The sequence below is a fragment of the Balaenoptera acutorostrata genome, chromosome X (genome assembly GCF_949987535.1).
Source record: "Balaenoptera acutorostrata chromosome X, mBalAcu1.1, whole genome shotgun sequence".
Lineage (NCBI taxonomy): Eukaryota > Metazoa > Chordata > Mammalia > Artiodactyla > Balaenopteridae > Balaenoptera > Balaenoptera acutorostrata.
In genome coordinates, this window is record NC_080085.1 from 95,918,838 (window position 1) to 95,930,539 (window position 11,702).

Sequence of the window (11,702 nt, forward strand, 5' to 3'; positions counted from 1 at the left end):
AACAGACGAATGGATAAAGAAGATGTGGTACATATATACAATGGAATATTACTCAGCCATAAAAAGGAACGAAATTGGGTCGTTTGTAGAGACGTGGATGCATCTAGAGACTGTCATGCAGAGTGAAGTAAGTCAGAAAGAGAAAAACAAATACCGTATGCTAACACATATATATGGAATCTAAAAAAAAAAAAAGGTTCTGAAGAACCTAGTGGCAGGACAGGAATAAAGACACAGATGTAGAGAATGGACAAAGCATTCATCTCTGAAACATACAAGCAACTCATGCAGCTCAATATAAGAAAAACAAACAACCCAATCCAAAAATGGGCAGAAGACCTAAATAGACATTTCTCCAAAGAAGATATACAGATTGCCAACAAACACATGAAAGAATGCTCAACATCATTAATCACTAGAGAAATGCAAATCAAAACTACAATGAGATACCATCTCACACCGCTCAGAATGGCCATCATCAAAAAATCTAGAAACAATAAATGCTGGAGAGGGTGTGGAGAAAAGGGAACCCTCTTGCACTGTTGGTGGGAATGTAATTTGATACAGCCACTATGGAGAAGAGTATGGAGGTTTCTCATAAAACTAAAAATAGAACTACCACACGACCCAGCAATCCCACTACTGGGCATATACCCTGAGAAAACCATAATTCAAAAAGAGTCATGTACCAAAATGTTCATTGCAGCTCTATTTACAATAGCCAGGACATGGAAGCAACCTAAGTGTCCATCGACAGATGAATGGATAAAGAAGATGTGGCACATATATACAATGGAATATTACTCAGCCATAAAAAGAAACGAAATTGAGTTATTTGTAACGAGGTGGATGGACCTAGAGTCTGTCATACAGAGTGAAGTAAGTCAGAAAGAGAAAAACAAACACCGTATGCTAACACATATGTATGGGATCTAAAAAAAAAAAATGGTACTGATGAACCTACTTGCAGGGCAGGAATAAAGAGATACACATAGAAAATGGACTTGAGGACATGAGGTGGGAGGGCGAAGCTGGGATGAAGTGAGAGTAGCATCGACATATATACACTACCGAATGTAAAATAGTTGGCTGATGGGAAGCAGCAGCACAGCACAGAGAGATGGGCTCAGTGCTTTGCAATGACCTAGAGGGGTGGGATAGGGAGGATGGGAGAGGCTCAAGAGGGAGGGGATATGGGGACGTGTATGCCTATGGCTGCTTCGCTTTGTTGTGCAACAGAAACTAACACAGTACTGTGAAGCAATTATACTCCAATAAAGATCTATTAAAAAAAAAAGATTATGACTGGCTGAAGGCTCAGATGCTTAGCATTTTTAAGCAATAAAGTGTTTTTAGTTAAGTATTTACATTGATTTTTAAGACATAATGCTATTGCACACTTAATGGACTACAGTATAGTGTAAGCGTAACTTTTATATGCCCTGGAAAACCAAAAAAATAATTGTGTGACTTGCTTAATTGCAACATTCACTTTATTGCTGTGATGTGGAACTAAATCCACGATATATCTGAGGTACGCCTGTAGTATGCTTAAAATGACAAAATTATAAAAGATGGAGAACAGATTAGGGGTTGCCAGGGGTTAAGGACACACAAGAGAAGTGGCTGTGGTTATAAAAAGACAACATGTGTGATCTTTTTGGTGATGGAACTCTAAAAATAAAACTGATGAAGTCTGAACAAGATTGGTGGATTGTATGGGTGTCAAAATCCTGGTTGTGATATGGTACTATATTTGGGGGAAACTGATTAAATTTATGTGGGATATTTCTGTATTATTTCTTACAACTGCGTGTGAACCTACAAGGATCCCAATGTAAAAGTTCAATTTTAAAAAGTATGGTTTGGCATGAAAGAATCAGAAGTTGGTTAAGTCTATGAGAAATGATTTTTTAAAAATTCATAAGAAGGACACCATCTAACAATGATGCATTTTTCATAGCTAAAACAGGAAGCAGAATTATGAGAAGTATTTTTATGGAAAATTACTCTAATGGTCAATTGTGAATTAAAGAAAAAAAGTAGAAATGTGCATATAAATGGAAATGGCATGCTCTTTTCTTTGGAAATAGTGTTAAATTTACTTCTTAAAATTATAACAAGTAATTTTACTGATATTTTGCTGCTCTATTTTTCTGATGAAATAATACTGGAATAAACTACCAGAAAGATGTGGATTTCCAAATCCATGAGGGATTTCAGACTCTGTGTTTGCACTCTTTGCTTTGGCAAGATCACTCTTATTTGGGGACCATGATTCCTGCTCAATTCAAAACCCTTCTGTATGGGGAGGGAATCTTTCCCCTTCATGGAAATCTTGCCAGAAAAACAAAATTTTTTTGTGAAGACCAAAAAGCTGACAGGGTTTTTCATCTTGGTAGAAATTATATTAATTTTTTCAGAATATTTGTCTTCTGAAGTTTATCGGAGAATATCAATTCTATTAAATTAATACATTCTGAAAGAGGCATCACTGGGTTTGGGACAGAGGTGGACAAAGAGAAGGGGGACATGTTTGACCTCCATAGCATCCAAAACATAGATGCCAGTTTTCTTCTCTCTCCCCAACATATTATGGGGTTTTTAAAAAATATTTTATTTATTTATTTATTTGGCTGTGCCGGGTCTTAGTTGTGGCACGTGGGATCTTCGTTGCAGCATGTGGGGTTTTTAGTTGCGGCATGTGAACTCTTAGTTGCGGCATGTGGGATCTAGTTCCCTGACAAGGGATCGAACCCGGGCCCCCTGCATTAGGAGTGCAGAGTCTTAGCCACTGGACCACCAGGGAAGTCCCTCCCCAACATATTATGTTTATTTCAGGACTCAACCTTGTGCTGTTTATTCTATCAGGTGGCTAATTGTGGAAGTAAATCCCCAAAGGAAGTTTTCTGGGTTTTTTTTCTGGTGGATATAGGTCAATTTGAAAATCTTCCGATTCTCCCTTGGCAACATATTACCACTTGAAGCTACTCTTTCTACCATTTCACCCTTGAGTTTCTTTAAACATTAGAGTAAATGGCACCTTCATATGTATATCATTTCACATCATATCTGTAACTCTGCCTGCTTATGATCTAATATCTCTGACTTCATTACTTCACATTTCATTTAGATTCAGGATTCTCCTTCATGGATTCCACAGTAAAGAAAAAAAAACCTCACTGGGTCTCTCTGCTACCACTCTTTCATGCTTGATTATACTTTTGGCCTGATCATAAGGCAGCCCCACTGATTCTCTAGCTCATTCCCTGTTTTTATATCTTAAAAACATTTTAATATTCATTTAGGAATGTCTTGTAGGGTGATCCTTGAAATTATTATTATTTTTTTTACTTCACCAGGCACACATTTAAAGATTTCCTGTTCTCTTCATGTAGGGAATTTTTTTTCATCTTTGAAAAGTGTATTCCCCTCTACCCCCTACCACCTCTCTAAGCCTCTTTTACTTTGTCATATAGCTATGGAGATCTTAAAGTTTTTTGATTGCTAAATTGTTTTTAATCCACTGCACACATTTTTGGTCTTTTTAAAATAGAGATGTAATTGACAAATAACACTGTGTAAGTTTAAGATGTTTAACATATTGAATTGATACATTTATATTGCAATATGATTGCCAATGCACCATTAAATAACACCTCTATCAAGTCACATGATTATAATTTCTTCTCAAGTACTGGGAACAGGGGACTTCCCTGGTGGTCCAGTGGTTAAGACTTTGCCTTCCAATGCAGGGGGTGCGGGTTAGATCCCTGGTCGGGGAGCTAAGATCCCACATGCCTCGTGGCCAAAAACCAAAACATAAACAACAGAAGTAATATTATAACAAATTCAATAAAGGCTTTAAAAATGGTCCACATCAAAAAAATCTTTAAAAAAAAAGTACTGGGAACAATTAAGATCTAGTCTCTTAGCCAGTTTAATGTTTATAATACAGTTTTGCTGTCTATAATCACTGTACTGTGTATTACATCTCCAGGACTTATTTATCTACTAGTTGCAAGTTTGTACCCTTAAACTCTCCCATTCTCCTACTTCCCAGCTCCATAGTAACCACCATTCCACTCTCTGCTTTTTCAAATTCATTTAAAAAAATTTTCACATATAAGAGGTATCACACAATATTTGTCTTTCTCTGTCTGACTTATCTCACTTAGTGTAATGTCCTCAAAATCTATCCATGCTGTCCCAAATGGCAGGATTGCCTTTGTTCTCGTGGCTGGATAGTAATTCAGTTGTGTGTGTGTGTGTGTGTGTGTGTGTGTGTGTGTGTGTGTTTATCACATTTTTATCCATTTATCCATTGATGGACACAAGTTGTTTCCATTTCCATATCTTGGTTATTATGAATAATGCTGCAATAGATATGGGAGTACAGATATCTCTTAGATAATCTGCTTTCATTTCCTTTGGATATATGCCCAGAAGTGGGATTGCTGCATCATATGGTGATTCTATTTTTAATTTTTTGAGGAACCTCCATACTGGCTGCACCAGTTTATAATCCCACAAACAGTCAATAACAATTCCTTGTTCTCCATATCCTTGCCAACACTTGTTGTCTTTGTATTTTTGATGATAGTCATTCTTACAGGTGTGAGGTGATAGCTTATTGTGGTTTTTATTTGTTTCCTTGATGATTAGTGATGTTCAGCACTTTTTCATGTACTTATTGGCCATTTGTATATTTTTTTTGGAAAATGTCTATTTAGTTCCTCTGCCCATTTTAAAGTCTGATTTTGTTGTTATCGAGTTGTATGAGTTCTTTAAAAATTTTAGATATTAACCCCTTATCTGATACAAAGTTTGCAAATATTATTTTCCCATTCCATAGGTTACCTTTTCATTTTGTTCATTGTTTTGTTTGCAGGGCAGAAACTTTTAAGTTTGATGTAGTCCCACTTGTTAATTTTTGCTTTTGTTGTTTGTGCTTTTGGTGTCATATCCAAAAAATCATCGCCAAGACCAATGTTGAAGAATTTCTTCCCTATGTTTTCTACTAGGAGTTTTACAGTATGAAGCCTTATGTTTAAGTCTTTGGTCCATTTCGAGTTAACTTTTGTGAGTAGTGTAAGATAAGAGTCAAATCACATTTTTCTGCATGTATTTATCCAGTTTTCCCAGCACCATCTGTTGAAGAGACTGTCCTTTCCCCATTGGATATTCTTGGCTCCTTATCAAATATTAGTTGACCATATATTCAGGTCATTATATGCAACTAATTCTGGGCTCTCTATTCTGTTCCATTGGTCTATATGTCTATTTTTATGCCAGTACCATACTGTTTTAATTACTGTAGTTCTATAATATAGTTTGAAATCAGGAGGTGTGATACCTCTGGTTTTGTTCTTCTTTCTCATGATTGCTTTGGCTGTTCAGGGTCTTTTGTGATTCCATACAAATTTTAGGGTTGTTTATATGTCCATGCCACTCTCTCACTTTGTCCCAGCTTCCCCTTCCCCCTCCCTTACCAAATGTAAAATAGATAGCTGGTGGGAAGCAGTCACATAGCACAGGGAGATCAGCTTTTTGCTTTGTGACCACCTAGAGGGGTGGGATAGGGAGGGTGGGAGGGAGACGCAAGAGGGAGGAGATATGGGGATATATGTATATGTATAGCTGATTCACTTTGTTATAAAGCAGAAACTAACACACCATTGTAAAGCAATTATACTCCAATAAAGATGTTAAAAAATAAAAATAAAAATAAATAAATAAAGTGAGTTTCTTGCAGCCAAAAAAAATTTTTTTTAAGATTGTTTTTTCTATTTATGTGAAAAAAATCCACTGGAATTTTGATAGGGATTGCATTGAATCTATAGATGGCTTTGGATTGTGTGAAAATTTTAATAGTATTAATTCTTCTGATCCATGAACAAAGGATGTCCTTCCATTTGTTTTTGTCTTCTTTGATTTCCTTCAACAAAGTTTTGTAGTTTTCATTGATTTTTGGTCTTTTAAAGTGATTTTTAAAAGATTTTAGTTTGTAAAGGTATGTTTTAAAAAGTAGCAACACCTGCATTTTATCATCACTCTCTTTGCTGAAACTGAATAACCAAGTGATTGATAAGTCTGTTTTTTTGTTTACACTAGTATGCGAAACTTAATCACTCTTATGCAGTAGTTCCTATGGATATTTTTGGTCTCTCAAAGTCATATTTTTTTATTTAGAGTCATACAAATCTCATTATAAGAAGTGGTCATTTGTTTTATGCAAATCTCAATTATCTATTTCATCTCAATGACGTGTTTGATAAATTTGCTTGTGAATAATTAAGAACCTCCAGAAGTATAACATTGACTTATTTCCATTTTGGGTGGCAAAACTGTATTATTCTGGTCAAGTCTTCTGTGAAGTAGACATAGGCTACTAATTTTGTTAATGAATTTTACATTTTAAAGATGGTATCTTTGCACTCACATAGTTTGTATTGCCCTTTCCTTGCTCTAAATATTCTATGCTTATACTATGTATGTTGACCCTTATACACACAACAGTATACTTCCCTATCAGCCCAGGCTGGGCCTTCCTGTAGTTATATGTAACTTGGCATTGTAAATGGTTGGTTTTCCTCCTTCTTTCAAATTGCCTAAAGGCTAGTTATATATCCTTACATGCTGGTCTACATTCCAATTCAGCTATTTTCCTTTCAAGGCTTCTAGAAAAAGTATAAAAAATATGTACTTATATTGTATTCTTACTTATTTTAAACCACTTCCTATATATGTCAATTGTGTATTTAAGAAGTTGGCATGGTAAGTTGTCTTCAATTTTATTTATACCACTGTCATAGCCCTGACCCATTTTCCACTCCTTTCTTTAGTTTCCTTTACTCTAGTGGGATCTACATTGGTTTGAATATTATGCTTTTCTACTAGCTTGCCTCATGTCCTTTCCTTTGTAGTACAAGATTCCTGATGACATTTTGTTCAAGAGGAACATAGCCTTCCTGTATAGTCTACAACTATTAAAAGAGTTCTGTTGGGTTAGGAAGAATTTGGAGTGTCCATTCTTATTTCTCTGCATGGAGCTGATGCTTTTTAGAAAACATTAACATAGAGATTTTGGCCTTGAGTTTCTTGTCTAGGGCTCTAAATTTGGCCTCCAAGACTAAATTTTCTTATGTCTTAATATTTAAATGTGCAATGACTACTGGCTTTTCTTCCTGCCATCACTTGAGGTTTGCCTGGTGCATGGTAGCCATGTGGCTAATATGGCTTCATGCTCTTACATAACCTTCATTATTATCATAGGCATGGCTATCTATGCAGTCTATGATCTAATCTATCAATACTAACACCACTTGTTGCTAACCTATCTTGGAGACATACTCTCCATATATAGGACATTGTAGCAACATATTGATGATTGGATCTCACTTAAGGATCTTTTTCTATTCAAGTCCACCTTCTTTAAGGATATTTTTTTCTCCTGAGCACCACAGTAACTGCCCTCATGGAAATGGGAATATTCTACAATAATCTAGAAACCCTTTGATGCTGTTTGTATCTGCTACTTCTCCTGTGTTTACTGACAGAAAATGAGCCTATTCTATGAGGGCCAAGAGTTCTTTGAACTTAACGTGGACACACCACACTTTTCAGGGATGCTATAGCTCCCATGCTAGTCCTGACATTTAAAATTGAACGTAGCAACCCATACTAAATATTGTGGTGTTCAGAGTCCAAAGCTCTGACTTTGGGTCCTAGCTTCAACTATTTATATCCTTGAAGAAGTCATTTAAATATTCTGTGCCTCAGTTTTCTTATCTGTAAAATGGTCTACCCCACACAGTTGTTGAAAAGGTTGAATTAATGCATTCAAAGTGTTACATAAAATTTTGCTATATAACTATATAAAATATATATTAATATAACATAGTAATGCTATATATAATATGATATATAATATTAACATACTATATATCATATATCATATATATAATACTATATGTATATGTGTTTTTACAACTTAGATTTCATAGACTCATAAAATATTAGACCTGAAGCCACCCTAGAGATCATCTAATCCAAATACATATTTTTACACATGACTAATCAGAGTCCCCCCCAAAATTAAGTTGCTCAAGTTTACTACAGCTAGTGTGGCATACCTAGAGCTAGAACACAATGTCCTAATCTCTTTGCTTTTTTTCTGTTTGTTTCCTTCAGTCAGTTACCAAGTCCTATAGATTCTGCCTTGGAAAAGTGTTTGAATAATAGTTAACATTTATTGAATATTATTACTGTGTGCTACACACTCTTCTAAGTATTTTGCATGTATTTCCACATTTAATCATAATGACAACCTCAAGATGTAGATACTATTTTTATTCCCATTTTGCAAATGAGAAAATTGGGGGGGGGGCAGAAATACTAACTACAGTAAGTCCCCTACATATGAACGAGTTCCATTCCAAGAGCGCGTTTGTAAGTCCAATTTGTTCGTAAGTCCAACAAAGTTAGCTCAGGTACACAATCGGCTATATAGTACTGTACTGTAATAGGTTTATAATACTTTTCACACAAATAATACATAAAAAGCAAACACAAAAAATAAAGAAAACATTTTTAATCTTACAGGACAGTACCTTGAAAAGTACAGTAGTACAGTACAGCAGCTGGCATACAGGGGCTGACATCGAGTGAACAGGCAAGAAGAGTTACTGACTGGAGGAGGGAGAGGAGGTGGGAGATGGTAGAGCTGAAAGATCGTCAGCAATAGGAGATGGAGGGCAAGCTGCAATTTCACTCACGCCTGACGTTGATGGCACAGGTTCTGGTTCCTTGCTGGATTCAATTCTATCTACCCTCTTGAAAAGATGATCCAGTGATGTCTGGGTAGTAGCTCTTCTTTTCTCGTCATAGATGACCTGGTAGCACTGGATTGCATTCTGAACGGCTGCTGCAACCTTCGTGTACCGTCCCTGTGCCTCAAAAACTAACAGTGCCTCCTCAAATAAAGAAAATCCCCTTGCCATTTCCTGCGTTGTGAATCTCTTCTGTTCTTCAGTTACTTCTTCTTCCTCTTGTCTCTCTTTGTCCTTTCTCTGGGCCTCCAATTCCATCAGGTCTCCATTAGTAAACTCCTCGTGTTGCACAGCAAGGAGTTCAATGTTATAAGAATGAGCGACGTCTACCATCTTTTTGCCTCGCTCCACTCTCTCAATTATTTTCACTTTTGTTTCCATCGTTATCGCTTGGCTCTTCTTAGCAGTACCAGTTACATCACCACTGCTTTTACGCTTGCTTCTGGACATCCTGGGCTTGAAATAAAGATACTGTACTCTATACAGTACTGTACAGTAAAGTACACAAAAGCACAACTACTTGTAGAGGATGCACGCATGTGACAATGTACGCCAGACACGTGAACTAACTTACGTGATTGGACATGCGAACACATGTTCATTTCTTTGAAAGTTTGCAACTTGAAGGTTCGTATGTAGGGGACTTACTCTCATTTACTGAGAGATATGTAATCTTCCTAAGATTAAAGTTTCAAATGCTAATGAAATAATGTGACTAGTTGGATAGAAGTGATATGATTGGTATCCAAAGTAAGGTAATGTAGGGTATAAATAACAATAGTAGATTCCAGATTCTAACTCAGGCGGTCTCCAGAACTCATGTTATTAACCAAAATACTCCTCTATCCTTTTCTCTATATTTCCCTCACCACCACCATAGGCCAGGCCCTCAGTTCCTCCTAAAGGATTTCCCTGCTATCTTCTTGCTCTTTTCCCTGCAATCCATTATCTTTGCCTTGGTCTGATCAATATCCCTAGGCCACCACTTCATTCACATCATTATCTTTTTAAGGAACAAGTCATGATTCTTAATTGCCTATCATATCACGTCCCAAATTCTGTCTCACTCACTCAAGTTTCTCTACAATATAGGCTCTCTTCATTGTCCAATATGATTGCTCACTATTCACCAGCATGAATCCTTTGCTCTATTCACATGAATGGCTGGAGAAAACCTGATTTCATTCAAATAAAGAGAGCTTACTAGCTCATATAACTTAATAAAACCAGAGATAAATCTGGCTTCAGGCAAGGATCGATCTAGCAGTTTAGTGATGTTACCAAGGATCCAGGTTTACTCTGAATCTCTTCCACTCTGCTTTCAGTGATGTCCATACCAACCCACAAGGTCCACATAGTAGATCTTTGGCAACTCCAGGGTCTCTCTACAACACTGGTTTTAAATGGCTAGAAGCTTTGAATCTTCATAATATACTAACCAGTAGAAGAGAGATCTGTGTCCCAGCATTCTCAGAAAATATGCAGAAGTTTACTCTGATAGAAGCCTTTAAGAATCTACTTTTATATTAATTACTGGGGCCAGAGGAATAAGATTCAGTAATTCGTTTAGGCTTGGGTTACATGCCCATCCCGAAGGCAGTCACTGGTGCCAGGAAGATAGAATATCCTGATTGACTTAATGCAATTATCATGCACACCTGGAGCTAGAGTCAACTCTGCCTAAAGCACTTGGCTGAGAATTGTCTATGCAATGGTTTCCCAAGCAAGAATTCAGCAATACTGCAAGAAGAAGGGAGAAATAGATTTTTGAGGGGAGGCACTCAGCAAATGCGTGATACAGTTTTTCTCTCTCTTCAGCAATTCAAATCTTATCTTTTCTTTGATGTCCAACTTAATTTTGCTCACTCTGGCTCATACTGATCTCTGAAGCCACATAGCAGATACCATATTGTGTACTCTATACTTGGATTTATACTGCTTTAATAGTTTATATCAAAGCAGTATAAACCCCATTAGAAGACGATGTCTTCTAACTCTATAGCCCCCACAGAATCTAGAACATTTCTGGTCATATAGCCAGTGCTATGCAAGCACTTGTTCACTTGACATTGACTGGTTGGGTAAGGTACAACCACTTTGTTCATTTTGGTCATCCTCAAGATTGATGCTGATTGCTCTGGTTCACTCAGTCATTTGGCTCTCCACATCAATCATGAAGATAACCAAAATAAATGGGTTGGCTAGGCTTCAGTTCATTCATTGTGCACTTATGGATAGATATAGCTTTGCTGGTAAGTAGTACTTATCTGTATGTACCCAAATCATACTCCATAGTTTTGTGTAGGTTTTTGAAAACGTATCTTTTTGTTTAGCTATAGTTACTGTTAATACCCTTTCTATTGAAAACATTCTCTAATAATTGGTTACATCTGAGTTACTGGTAAGTGCTTTCTATTTTGCAATGTTTACTTGCATTAACTATTGTACCCTATTTGGTGTGCATCTACCTTAATCTTTTTCTATTTTGTGTTATTATATTTTTCATGTCCCATAATCAGACTTCTGGAAAACAGCATTAGCCGTGTTGAGTGCAGTTCATCTTGTACACATAATCCACTATTAGCATGATTTCACCTAAGTGGAACACTCAACTTTTTCTCCAGATCCATGGGACTTTTATTTTCCTAACAAAAAAAAAGTTAAGTGGATCCCAAAGAATTGTCTTGTCCTGCCTTTAAGATTAGTTTCAAAGCTAATGAAAAGATAATGTGGATAGTTGAATACCAGTGATATGATTGGTATCCAAAGTAGGGCAATAGAGAGTATAAGATTTGGTGTCAGAAGACCTCAACTAGTCCTGATTGTGCCCCTTAACTACATGATCTTAGTGAGTTCACTTTACATTTTGTG

At 36.5% G+C, this 11,702-nt stretch overlaps 1 non-coding gene across 1 annotated transcript; it reads right to left on the minus strand.

The window, feature by feature from the left end:
- Window positions 1-2,736: 2,736 nt before the first annotated feature.
- TRNAR-CCU (transfer RNA arginine (anticodon CCU)) lies at window positions 2,737-2,809 on the minus strand. The gene has a single exon. It is a non-coding gene; the product is annotated as a tRNA-Arg (tRNA).
- Window positions 2,810-11,702: the final 8,893 nt, after the last annotated feature.